This window comes from Xiphophorus maculatus, chromosome 1, assembly GCF_002775205.1.
Source record: "Xiphophorus maculatus strain JP 163 A chromosome 1, X_maculatus-5.0-male, whole genome shotgun sequence".
Lineage (NCBI taxonomy): Eukaryota > Metazoa > Chordata > Actinopteri > Cyprinodontiformes > Poeciliidae > Xiphophorus > Xiphophorus maculatus.
The window spans coordinates 5,155,504-5,168,836 of record NC_036443.1 but is presented as its reverse complement, the minus strand read 5'-3'; the positions used below and the strand labels follow the sequence as shown (position 1 = coordinate 5,168,836).

The 13,333-nt window shown below is 40.5% G+C and overlaps 1 protein-coding gene across 2 annotated transcripts in view; it reads left to right on the top strand.

Annotated features, from left to right (window-relative positions):
* The first annotated feature begins 591 nt into the window (after window positions 1–591).
* Window positions 592–13,333, top strand: part of plagl2 (PLAG1 like zinc finger 2) — a 51,868-nt gene continuing 39,126 nt past the window's right edge. For both annotated transcript variants that reach the window (XM_023337346.1, XM_023337349.1), the window contains exon 1: window positions 592–666. The gene's annotated coding sequence lies outside the window, so the exon portion shown is untranslated. The remainder of the gene's footprint in view (window positions 667–13,333) is intronic.

The following is a 13,333-nucleotide window of genomic DNA, read 5'->3' as shown; positions in this document are numbered from 1 at the left end:
TTTTGAATGTTTCGCGTTGGGATTGGCGACTTTACGGTTTCGATGTTTCAACATTAGGGCGTTATAGACATTTTATTCCAACTTAGACTTTGAAATATCTTCTCCTGAAAGCAATTGAGACCAATCAATTATTAAAAAATAATATCAATCACTTTCAATATTAGGAAAAAAATAAAATAAAGAAACAAAAGCATTGTTGCTCAGAAGAAGAGAAGGTGCAAGGTTGTGGAAGAAGCTCAGCTGCAGGTGTTTAAACTGGGTCACAAATTGCAGCGGGGAGGACTGGCAGCTGAAAACACCAGTAAAAACATGCTGCAGGGACTGGTTCCAAAAAAAAAAAAAAAAAAAAAAAAGTTTGTGAAAGTGGCCTGACGTCACACTCTCACAACGCTTACCGCCCCATAACTCCGCAGCAGCCTGCGAGGCAGAGCCAGGCATACTCCCGGGCCTCGGAGACAGAGCCGACCCAGTAGCGGATAATAAAAGTCTCCGACGCGCGGATCAAACGGGAGAAAACGGGAAACGTGGGACGAAGGAACCGCTGCGGCTGGACTGTACTCCGGACCGGAGGTGGAGAGTGGGTGGGAGGGGGGGGGGCAGAAATGGAAGCTGAAGCTCACCGGGACTCCATGTGAATTTGACTAATGCGGTGCTGGAAGGTTTTCGGTGAGTAAACTTGCTCCTTTTTCCCCTCCTCTCTCTCCTTCTCCTGTGAAGTAAGCTGTCCGTCCTCACGCGTGCACGTGCGGGCTTTGAGGCAACTTTCCGGGCTGTAGGTGAACTTGTGCTGACTGACGTGCAGGAGGACCCTCGCGGACGGCCCGCACGATCCGACTCCCTGAACACTCGTTTCGCAGTTCCCCCCCCCCCCCCCCCCCCCTCCCTTTGGCAGCCTAAAATCAGTCTGCTGAGTTTGATCAACTCTGACGCTGTTTGTGTTCTACGAAACTACGGTGCAAGTTGCACGTTTCGTTGAGAGTTTGTATTTTATTTTATTTTATTTTTTAATTTTTGGGGTTATTTCGGTGAGTCGGAACCAGTTTGGGAATAATTCTGAAGTGTGGCATGACTGGCGCTGCAGAGGACAGGAGGAGGGGGGGGGAACTGAACGTCCTGTTGTTTGTGTTGCTTTAGTCCAGAGGAGAAAACTTGGCCGAAAGTTGCTCTCTGACTGAAGCGGCCCCGCAACATGGATTCTTTGTTATTTCCAACATTTAATTTTCATGTCATTGTCTCCAAAACGAACCGTTCGCTGCGGTTCGTGCCTCCCTGATCGGATGTTTCGAAGAGAATCTTTCGCCTTGCAAAGAGAGTAAACAACAAGCAGGAGCCTTCTAAAAAAAAAAAAAAAAAAAAAAAAAAAAAGAGGGGGTGGGGGGAGGAAGGGGTTGTTGGGTTCATAATGTGTGGACTCAGCTTGTGCACTTGTTACTGATAGCTGCTTTTGCCGCAGGGTTTGTTGCCACTTGAGTGTGAAAACGAGCAGAAAGAGTTGAAGTTTAAAGAAGCCGCTGTTCTGCGCTGCGCTGTTCCTCTCTGCGTGTTTCTCTCCCACCCCACCCCCCTCCATCCTGATAGGATTTTTCTGCAGTTCATTAGAAGATTGCTGATTGCTGTTTCCCTCATCGAGCGAGCAGCATGAACTCGCTCTGAACTTTGGGTTATTTAAGGTGTTTTCATGACATCAGCTGCGTTCACACATCCTGGGATTGTACAGGAAAACAGGCCTGCCCCTCACACACCCAAACACGGATTGTTTTAACACTCTGTTGTTTTTTTAATTTCTCTTTTGATTAGGGATAATAAAAAAATATATAAAAAAAACTATCTACAAAAACTTTAGATCAGCTTTTAAAGTGATGCTTGAACTCAACAGGAAAGGTCATACTTAATATTTGTGTTGCAAAACACAAACTGAATCTATTAAATTGCTCGTGAATTAAGATTTGGATAGTTATTGCCTTGTTGGAAAGTATTTTCTTTTCTGAAGCACAATAGTTTAAAACAAATACATAAAATGTGTACATGGCATATGGATTATTTTTAATGGGGAAAAATGCACAGATTTTTCTTTAAAGAAAAATACTCACCTGATGGTGATTTATGTATTTATTCCATTAAAAAAATAAATAAAGAAAGAAATTAAGTGCAACAATGAACATATTATGGAAAGACACTTTAACTGTTAAAGTTTTTCACATTAGAGATTCCGCCATGGCTGGGCCAGAAATCAGAATCGGACATATCTTCATTTAGTGATAGTTCGGCCAGACACTAGTGATCAGACTTTTATTTTTTTTATTTTCTCCAATTCATTAATTATATCAAAACAAAGGACTTCTACCATCTTTAGCTATAAACTCATTAATCGACAGTGTTTACTTTTTATGGAGTTGAATAAAACAGCAAAAAAACGTACAAATGTACAGGCCTGTCGCGACAAGCAATAAATAAATTAATCACATGATCAATGAAAAAGAGCTCAATCATTTCCATTTGCATGATTTATTCTTTTTCTCTTTTCTCTCTTTTTACCAAAAAGTCTTTTGACCTTTTTTTGAAGGACAGCTTTGTTTACAGAAACTTCAGAGAATTCATTTTATTTCTTGTTTCTGTCGTTTTGTTTATATATATATATATATATATATATATATATATATATATATATATATATATATATATATATATATATATATATATATATATACTGTATATACACACATATATACTGTATATATATATATATATATATATATATATATATATATATATATATATATATATATTTATTTATTTTATTTTATTTGCACTTTCTGAACCACTAGAAAGGTTTGTTGCAGTCTTATTTTTTATTTTTACATGTTTGACCAAGATAGTCAACCTATGGTTTTTGTCAGTTTCAATTTCTTTGTTATTTATTTTACAGTGGCTGTTCTACTCCTAATTGCGCTGACTGAACATATTAACGTTGTGTTGTTTTTACATGTTTGACCAAGTTTATCGTTCTATTGGTGTATACAAGTGTGCTGCACTGGTGCAGCGTTATGAAAGAAATTTGTAATTCAGTACATTTATGACTGTTTTTAAAAAAAAACAACAAAAAGAAAACGTTTAAGGTCAATTCAGTACTGATTTCTGTATTGGATCGGTATCAGCAGATACTAAACCTCTGATATTTGTATCAGAAATGCATCCCTTGTAAAAACTGGAGCCAGCAGGTTGGGAACCCATCAACTGATGGTATCAAACTATATTGATTTACTTTGACAGATGATTGAGTAACAAGTTGCAAGGTGGATGCTGTGGTTTTTGCATTTTATTTTTTCTCCAAAATCAGCAGCATGATCCTTAAAGGAGTCTCTTATATGAGAAACATTTAGTGCCACCATTTAAGGTACATTTTCAGATAGGAATATAATTTAAAATCAAACTCGTCCTCTCTTCCCCCCTGCAGCTCCCAGCGTACCATCAAAGCCTCTGGCTACATAATAAGGAAATGGAAGTGAGTTTGTCACGAGAGACAATGGCTTTTGGTGCAAGTTGAGACCCATGTGTTGACGTTTGCCCCTCTCTCACCACAACCACCCAACAGTTGGTGATGGATCTGCCCCGCAGGGATTTTGGAGACTTCTATTCTTAGAGCGTTTTGGAGCGTTGTGTGAGGTAGCACTTGTTGTTGTTGTGGTGGTTTCCGAGGCGCCGACAGATGGATGTGGTTTTGTGTGTGTGTTTTAAAAGTTTAAGTGTGACTTTGTCAATTTAATAGGTGAAAACTATCTCGACCGTCCCCTTGGAAGTCCTAATCTCCAGACGCGTCTTGCGGATCGGTTTGCTCTGAGGATTAAAGGGACAAAGCGGGTCTTCATCTCCTTCGATGTTCTCCGTGTCGTCATAAAATGCCGGATGATATAAAGTTTTTTTCTGCTCTCCCAAATCTTGTATTCCTGCCTGTGTGGAGTCAGCTTCTTCTCGTTAACGTCTATGGCTTGTTATACATTACTTCCATGCCCCTGTGGTTGGGAGTCAGCATGTTTCACGTTTGCCTCTGTCTTAGTATGCTCACACACACCACGTAGTCCTGTTAGGAAGATATGTGCATTTTTCTTTTCCCAGTATGCCCAGTATGTATGTGTATGAGAGAGAGAGAGACTAACAGAGCAGTTTCAGAGTCTGGGGGAGGTCTTCTCCTCGTCAAATCCCCCCTCAATTCCTTGCACCTCTGCAGGCTGCAGTGGCGGCGGCGGCAGCAGCAGCAGCAGCAACGGTGGCGGTGGCTGCAACAGCAGGCTGATTTCCATGAGAAAAGACCATCAGTTGGGTTAATGGGAGGGACTGCTCTTCCAGGGAGCAAATGGTGGTTAATAACCAGGGAAGAATCGGAAAAGCTCTGATCCCTTTCTTTGTACTACTTCACCTTATAGAGGGAATGGAAGGGATGGGGCTGGGGTGTTCAGGGGAAGGCAGGGTGAGGGAGCAAGGGACACTGGGTTCATGACAGAATGGATGTTGCTCACTGAAGAAGCTCGGACTATTTGTTATTTTCTCCAGACAGCGGCAAGCTGAGAGCAGGAGAACTGCCATAGAATATGGCAGTTCTCCTGGAATGCACATGCGTAACTTGTGCAAGAATGCACAAGTTACGCATGCAGGGTTTTTGTGCTTTTTTTTTTTTTGCATACTCCTATACAGATGGGAGGGATTTGTGTATGAATGTTCAGTGCTGTTGGACAACGAGGCAACAAGATTTATGTGTTTGTAGTAGGTCTGTAACAAAGTCTCGTCATACAGGATCTCACAATATTAAACCATCAGAATATTTCTCATTGAGGTACAGACTATCTCGTGAACACTTGCGGTCACAATGCCTTTGCCTGAAGAAGTTGCTAATAGAAGATGGCCCTACTACACTTAAATCAAATTTATTTGGCAGAAGTTTGAGTTCACAGTTGGAACTATCAGTGTAACAGAGAGAAAAACAGGACACGAAAAATGTTTAAGTACTCCAAAATGAGGCAGAAAGCATTCCCATAACAACCACTGGACGGATGTCTAAGGGTACGCTAAGCTACATAACCATCACAGCCCTCTATGTCACTATCAACTGGGAAATGCCGTACATCAGACCATGCATAGTGAGAGAACTGTTCCAAGGTCTGAAAAGATGAAAACAAGGCAGAAAATGAAATACCAGTTTGTTGAATTTGCGGCAAAGTCTGTAAAAAAAAAAGCAGAATAAAAGTGTTTTTGAAGCATGAATTTGATCTTTGAAGCGTTCTTGAACGTAATATTAAAATCTCATCCAGCCTCAACCACCTCAAGCGAGCGTGAAAAGTCTCTTATAAAATTGAGGAAGTTATGTTGAATTTTTTCTATCAGCCTTTTCTAATGTGATACTACAAAATGCACATAAGAAACGCTGATGGAAACACAGTTAGCGACTGGTCTTTTCTCAAACCTTATGGTGCATAAGGTACTGCAGTTGCTGTGCACTGCTTGTCAGCTGGCTGAAGAAAGGTTTCTAAAATATCCCCTTTAGTTCCATGAAAGATAAATCAGCTGTTTGTAAATATTTCCAACTGCTAAACAGTCATGGTGTGGTAACTATTGATGCATTGCTCTTTGTTAAGTTTCATGATTTAAAACTTGTAGTTAGCAGAGCTATCAGCAGCTTGTCTGTCTATACCCAAACATGGGAACAACATATGTAACATTATTGTCACCGTGGGTACCATTAGTTTTTTTTTTTTTTTTTTTTCCTTTTAAGGTAAAGTTGCAATAATTGTTGTTTTTCAGTTTTGAAGTTACAGTTAGATCAATGGTTTTCAGTCCTGTACCACAGGACCACCTATCCTGTGTGTTTTATGTGTTTCTCTGCTTTACTGAACACACACCTAGCAACCGGTAGCATGCTGAGGAACCAATGCAATCATCTGAATCAGGCGTTCTGGAGAAGAGACACATGAAAAAAGAAAAAGGAGAGCAAGCACTGAGGACCAGAAATGAGAACCACTGACATTATTGCAATTATTGCTTTTATTTTTTTGTGCAAACATTGTAAAAGCAAAGTGATCTTACCCAAGATGATTGAGAATCTCGTATGAACAACATCTGAAGTCCTCATAATGATATCTGGAGATTTTAATCATGCCATCCTGGATTCCACTCTGGCTGCTTTTCACCAGGTTGTCAATTGTCCCACCAGGAAAAACAGGATAATTGATTAACTGTACACCAATGTAAAAGATGGATATAATGCTGTTGCCCTTCCCCCAATGGGTAAGTCAGACCACAACCTGGTGTACATACAACCCCAGTACACCCCCTGGTCCAAAGGTAGGGTGTCTCCACTTGCTCCATCAGAAGATGGACTCCTGAAGCAGAGGAGGCCCTGAGAGACTCTTTCAACATCACAAACTGGGATGTGCTGCTGGGAGCTCATAGTGAGGACCTAAAGGGGATGACTCTGTCTCACAGATTATCTTAATTTCTGTGTAGATGTGGTGGACCCCCAAGACTGTTTGATGTTATCAAAATAATAAACCATGGGTAACACAAGGAGTAAAGGCTGTCCTCAACCAGAAGAAGGCAGCTTTCAGGACTAAAGATAAGGAGAAGATAAAGGCAACACAGAGGGAGGCGAAACATTGTCCGAGGAAGGCAAACGACTGCTACAGGAGGAAGGTGGAGCAGAAGCTGAGGGAAAACTGCTTAAGTGATGCCTGGGATGGTTTCAGAACCATTACATGGCACAAAGCTCGGACTACCACAGAGAGAGCAAGTAGAAAGAGTGCTAAAGAACTGAATAACTTTTTCAATAGATTTAGCTATTATGCTTCACCCACCACCATTCCTACATTTACTCTGCCTCAGTGCATCCTCCTCCTTGCCAGCAGGTGCAGTCATTCCACCATCATGGCACCCTCGCCTCACCTCTATCCTATACCAGCCCTCTGACCCAACCTCCTTCTCCAAGGCAGCCTAGTAGCCCCTCTCCTTTCTTTCCCTTCACACAGCCTCCTCCACACTTTACGGCTGATCAGGTGAGGGCAGAACTGAGGAAGCTTCGACCCCGAAAATCTGCAGGACCCGACAGAATATCCCCTCGAATTCTCAAGATCTGTGCTACCGAGCTCAGGGAACCATTACAAAGGGTCTTCAACCTTAGCTTGCAAATTGGGAGCATGCCCTCGCTCTGGAAGATATCCTGCATCATCCCTGTCCCTGAGAAGAGCAGGCCCAGTGAGCGGTGGCACTGACATTGCATCTGATGAAGACTCTGGAGAGGCTCTTCTTCAGAATGCAGGTCAAGGATGCTGAAGACCCTCACAGTTTGCCTAAAGGGCAGAGGTTGGAGTGGAGGATGCCATCATCCACCTCCTACATCGAGCCCACTCACACTTGGACAAGGGAAGTGGCAAAGTCAGGATCCTCTTCCTGGATTTTTCAAGTGCATTTAAGACGATCCAGCCCCCTGCACTTCTGGGAAAAACTTACTAGAATGAAAGTGGACTCCTGCTTGGTCACCTGGATTTGCAGCTAACTTACCAACAGACCACAGATCGTCAGGCAGCAACATTGGAGCCCCACAGGGGACGGTGCTGTCACCCATCCTCTTCACCCTGTACACCTCAGACTTCTGCTATAACCCTGTCATATTCAGAAGTACGCTGATGACACTGCCATCATGGGGTTCATCAGAGACAGCGAAGAGGAATACAGGAGCCTGGTGAGGGACTTTGTCGTCTCTCTGGCAGCAGTGGCAGAGTTGAGAACATTATAGAAAGTTGAGGCTATTATGAACAATGCCAGCCACCCTCTGCACACTGTCATCAGTGGCCAAGACAGCAGGTTCAGTGGGAGACTGCTTCTTCCAAAGTGCAGGACCAACAGACTGAGGAACTCCTTTGTCCCTCATGCAATGAAACTCTTCAACTCCTCACTGGAGGTTGGAAGGAGGGCTAACAGGAGTACAATAGAAACAGAGGGACTATAGGATCGGGCTGTTAATGTAAAAATTAAAATAAAATAATTTAAGAATTGATGTATTGTTTGATGTGTTGGTGCTGTGTGGGAGACTGAACTACAATTTTCCTGAGGGTAAATCTCAAAGGGATGAATAAAGTTTTTATCCATCTGTCTGTCTATCAATCTAATCTAATCTATCAGCATTTGTGGATTTGCCTATTTGCAGATTTTTCTGTGGAACGTGACTCAAATTTTCATAGAAAATTGCCCATTTACCATTGTTTTGTAAATCTGCTTTATTTTTTAGAGCAGATCTAAAATATTCAAAATAAAATGCAGATTGGAAAGCTTTGACCTATGTGTAATGCTGCTTGATGTTCTATTGGCCAGTGTTATTATCCGGTCACTATCCAAAGTGCCATTTATTTTCCTTGTTGCTGATTGGCTGTATGCTCCAAGAGTGGAGATAAATAAGAAAGGGAATGTCAGCTTTTGCAGTGGCACTAAGATGGTTTCCACTGTATAAATTAATGCATAGGAAGAGTGTTTAAAATATTACAATATATAGTTACAAAAAGGGTCTGAAGTATTCGTTGATTTTAGCCATTGGCAGGTTCTTGCGGTGGCTAACCCCCGTGCATATCAGGGGTCCACTCTCAATTGTGTTTTAGATTTGATCAATTCTTAGTAGATTCTATGTCTGTGTACCATACTTAAAAATAAAAGAACGGCATTAAAATTGTGCTCCATTTAGTTTTTGTGGTTCCAATCTATTCTGGGATGGTGACCCATTTTGTATATGGATATTCTTGATAAGAATTTGAAAATGACATCAGTGTGAATTTATAAGTAAGAAATGATTCCCAAAAACACAGGCAAGAAAGGTCTTAATTTGAGAGAACAAATTTAAACTGCTAGAGTGACCCAGCCAATCATCCGCAATCCAAGGAAACTTAACATCAGACCAAACAGAAAGGATATGCAGGAATTTGTGTGGAATTGGTCAAAATTTAATGCTATGTGTTCAATCTTATTCTCTGGGTTATCCAAATTTTTCGAGCTACTCAAGCCTAAAACGTCGCTAACACTAATGTCAGCATCCACAGTCCACTTTCCTAAAGAAGTTCCATGGATGATCAGGACTTCCTGAAAAACTGGAAAACTGCAACCTAAATAACAGATTACAAATAATAATTATGCTTGTTGTTGAGTTCATCTGTCTTTTTACTCAATAATTTAGCAGCAAAAGGGGTTTTTGAATTGAAAATGTTACTTATTTTGTTGGTACACAGCGTTTGATTAAACTGTGATTAATTTAATACAGATCCTGCAATTAATTCAAGTAAAAATTTTAATCTAATCCCACCACTATTTCATTAAGTGCTTGGCATTGGAACAAATGTGAAACATTTAGGAATTTACTTGTGCAGGGTGGCTGCTGGTATTCTCCTGAGGAGTGCAGCGACTAGTTGGAAAAAAATAATCAAAATGGCAAAAGAAAATAAAAGATAAATTCTAAAATCAACTATCAAAGAGGTTTTGTTTTATATCTGCTTCCTTTATAACTCAATAAACCTTCAAACTAACCTCATTATTGGTTATATTTCGCTCTCCAAGACACAGAGGAGATGAGTGGGGCACCATGATGAGTCCACAGTATGACCGTCCGTACTTTTCGCAACTGGAAGTGTTTCAAAACACCTGAATTTGTCTTTCCTGTAAGCAGGAGAATCAAGCTTTTTTTTTTTTCCAACAATTTGCCGATGAAACTGCACAAAAAATTGCAAGTATAATCACTATTAACTTATTATTACATTTTTACCCAAAGCAGAGAGCCAGAGAAACTGCCATCACTCAGGCGATTTCTCTAGCATCTGATTAAAAGGAATTGAAACCGTAGAAACTGTATGACAGGAAATTGTTTGTAGTTTTGAGAATATGAATTTTTTTTTAAAACTCAGTTATAGTTTGATACCAATAACTGGTCTACTCCTATCTTTTGTCGTCAAGCTGTACGATTTCAAAAATCATACAAGACTTGAATGTATCGGACTGTGAGCGCATAATATGACAGTTACTTGACTCACAGTGCATGATGGGAAATGCCAGATTGCACAAATTGTTTCTGTAGCGCAGACACATCTGACTATTACTACATTTTAACACACAAGTTACGTGTGTTAAATTGCTTCCTAGTAGAGTTTAAATTCTGGACCGGAGATTTTCTTTCACAGCAAGTGAGATGGTAACATCGGACTCAGAGCCGCATTCTGCCAGCGCCGCCTTAACTATGCCACATCCCAGAGCGGCAGTAGCATCAGGCCGGTCACAATAACAAATTTTGCTGGACGATAATTTGTCCTAGAAGTTATTGTGACACTCAATAATATTGTAGTGTTAAGACCACATTTTCAAAGACCAAAAAAACTTTAATTTTGAATGAACACTGGAAGACGTTTTAAATAAATTAACAAAACAACTGAAACAACAAATAAAACGAATTATGAACCATGTAACCAAAATTCTCCTTCAAAAAAGGGCTAGTTGACCCAAGAACCTGGGCAAGGCCGAAACCCAGTTTTGGTAGAAAGAGAGAAAAAAAGAGAAAAACAATAGATCATGGAAATGGAAATTATTGAGTTTGTTTTAACTTATCATGTAATTTGTAGATTTATTGCCTACTGTGACAGGCGTAAGTAACACAGATGTCATACAGATCCACTATAATAAACATTAAGCTCTATGCTTTGCATTAACACCATAGACTGGTGCTTTTTAATGTTTGCTCAGTTAGTTGCTGCAGCAGTAATTAAAATGTGATCCTTAGATCACACTTTAATTCATGTGCAGTCATGGTGGAGCTTACTGGTAGCAGTCTGTCTTGTTTGCCCGTCATTCCTGCTAAGTTGTGGTGTACGATGCGCTGTGTGCAGGTTCCTGCAGAATATACAGTCAGTTGTTGAAAATCGTTCATACCTACTAGGGCTGAAACGATTAATCTGACTAATCGTTATTAATCCTTTATTACAACAAGTAATCATTAACTGGAGTACTCAGTCTAAATAGGCTATCTACTGAGAAAAACAACACATTCAGAGCCGGAATTAAGCCAAGAACTGTGTTGATATGCTTCTGCCAAAACTCTTAAAGTTGCATCGTTTTAGCTCCACATGTTCAGGTTTACTAAAGGACTTCTGTTGTTGCATTTTAGACAATAAAATATTTTATTTTCTTAATTAAAAAAAGAAACTGAATTATTTGTTCCCTTGCATTGTTTATTATGCTTCTAATATTGCCTAAGAAAGGCGTGAGTGGTTAAATGATCTTTTTTTTGAATGTGCCACATTGTTTTCAGATTAATCTTCAGAATAATCAATAAACTACTCAAATAATTGTTAGTCGCAGCTCAAATACTTGCATGTGAAACTGATCTATTCCACCTGTCTTATCTTCCTCCACAGAGGTCTGACAATCCACCAGTTCACTTTTGCTCCATTGTGAGAGAGGGCTGACTGGCCCACCCACCAGGTCACATCTGCACATGCACGGTTAACGATAGTCACCCCACTGTTGCCGGTTTAGCGACTTTTCAGACCAAACAAATCGGTATCAGTCAAAAATCGGAATTGTCAGCTCAGGCTTTCGAAAGATCCGTGATCGGCCAGAAAACTGCAATTGGTGAACCCTTGTGTAGTTTATTTATTAAAATCATAATTTACAATGAAGCCTTCAACTCAGTCTTAAAAGCAAACTAGAATTTTATTTTTCTCCGGCCAACTTGTTTTTTTTACATATGGGATTAAACAGCTCCATATTATTTGTTTTGCACAAAATTGTTAATTTATAAGTTGGTAAAATGAAATAACCAGAAATCCCTCGACATACTTATTCAAGGTTCAGAATTCACGGATATTTCTGTGGAACGTAACTCTTAAATTCTTTTATGGAAAACCTTGCCTATTTTGCAGTTTTTTTTTTTGTTTTTTGCAGATCCAATCTAAAATATTCAAAAAGGAAGCATGGGAAGCTAAAATACCTCAGCGCTATGTTTCTTGACACACTGTCAGCTATATGTTTGCAAAGCAACCCAGCAGAGCCTTTTATGTACCATAGATTTTAGCTTCTGCACTAATGCTAACATGGTTTCCATTGTGTGTGTTAATTCGTATTTAGGGTAAACTTAGTGTTTGAACTATTAAAACTGGCACTGTTTTAGATGGGGTCTCAAGTATTTACTGATTTTAGCTATTCATGATCCCTGTAATGGAGGGGCGGTTCATTGTACATGGGCTCCTTCTGTTATAAAATACTGTCAGTAAATTGCCTTTGCAAGTGTATTTTAGCTATTGGCAGACGGCTGTGTTTCCTAACCCCCATGAATAGCGGGGGTCCGTTGAACATCCGAGTAAATAGAGCAGTATGTATTTCCAGCATGAAGCTGTCAGCCTTGTCAGATCTAGGACTGATGCTGATTGAAAACAGACATCTGAATGTGTGTGTAGCATACTCTCACACCACTCCACACTGATATTTCCTGGGCTAATTAAACTATAAATAACTCCACAATTTGATAGTTATTATGCAGACATGTGCGGTTCTTTAGCGCAGGCACACATTTCCTGGGCTTGCTTCCTGATGGCTTACGCAGCGTGCCAGGCAGAAATAGTAAGGAGACGCTACAACGCTGGAACCACACACCGCCACTTTTTCCTGCGGATCGTTTTCTAGGAAGAACAGGGCAGCTGCGGCTCTGCAGAACCTCCATCCATCCATGCATTAACCGATACCCACGGTTCACACACGGGGAAACACACCCCCTTTTTTCCATGCTTGGTTTCCTGTCACTCCATCCTTCCATTTATTTACCACTTCATTTCTCTCTTATCTTTTGCACCCGTGTTTTTTCCTTACTCTGTCCAACTGTCCCCCTCTGTTTAGGCTTTCATCCATCCCTCCCTTCCAGTTTACAGGCCCCAGGCCACTTCCGCCAGGCTGTCTGCAGCTGATTTATTAATAGGCTTTTCCCTGCGCGGTAAACATGGCATTGGTTTAACAGGCCGACTCTCGACACTGACGGACTGGTACCTGACCTCACACACTCACTGACCTCAGGATACAGGAAGGTCTGTTGGTATTAAAGCGGACTGGGAAAAGGAGCGGGGAAATAATCGGGAGCAGAAGTAATTTGCAGTAATTGGTCAAATCTTTGGCCGTGTATTTCACAACGGAGGCTAAGAAGCTGAGCATGCTTCCCCCAATTTTTATAAACTGAGCAACAGATATAAGTATAACTTTATTCCCAGATTGCTGTTAGTTTCATACAGTTGATGGAAATTGTGTGATGAGTTAAGTAGTGTGTTGTTCTCTC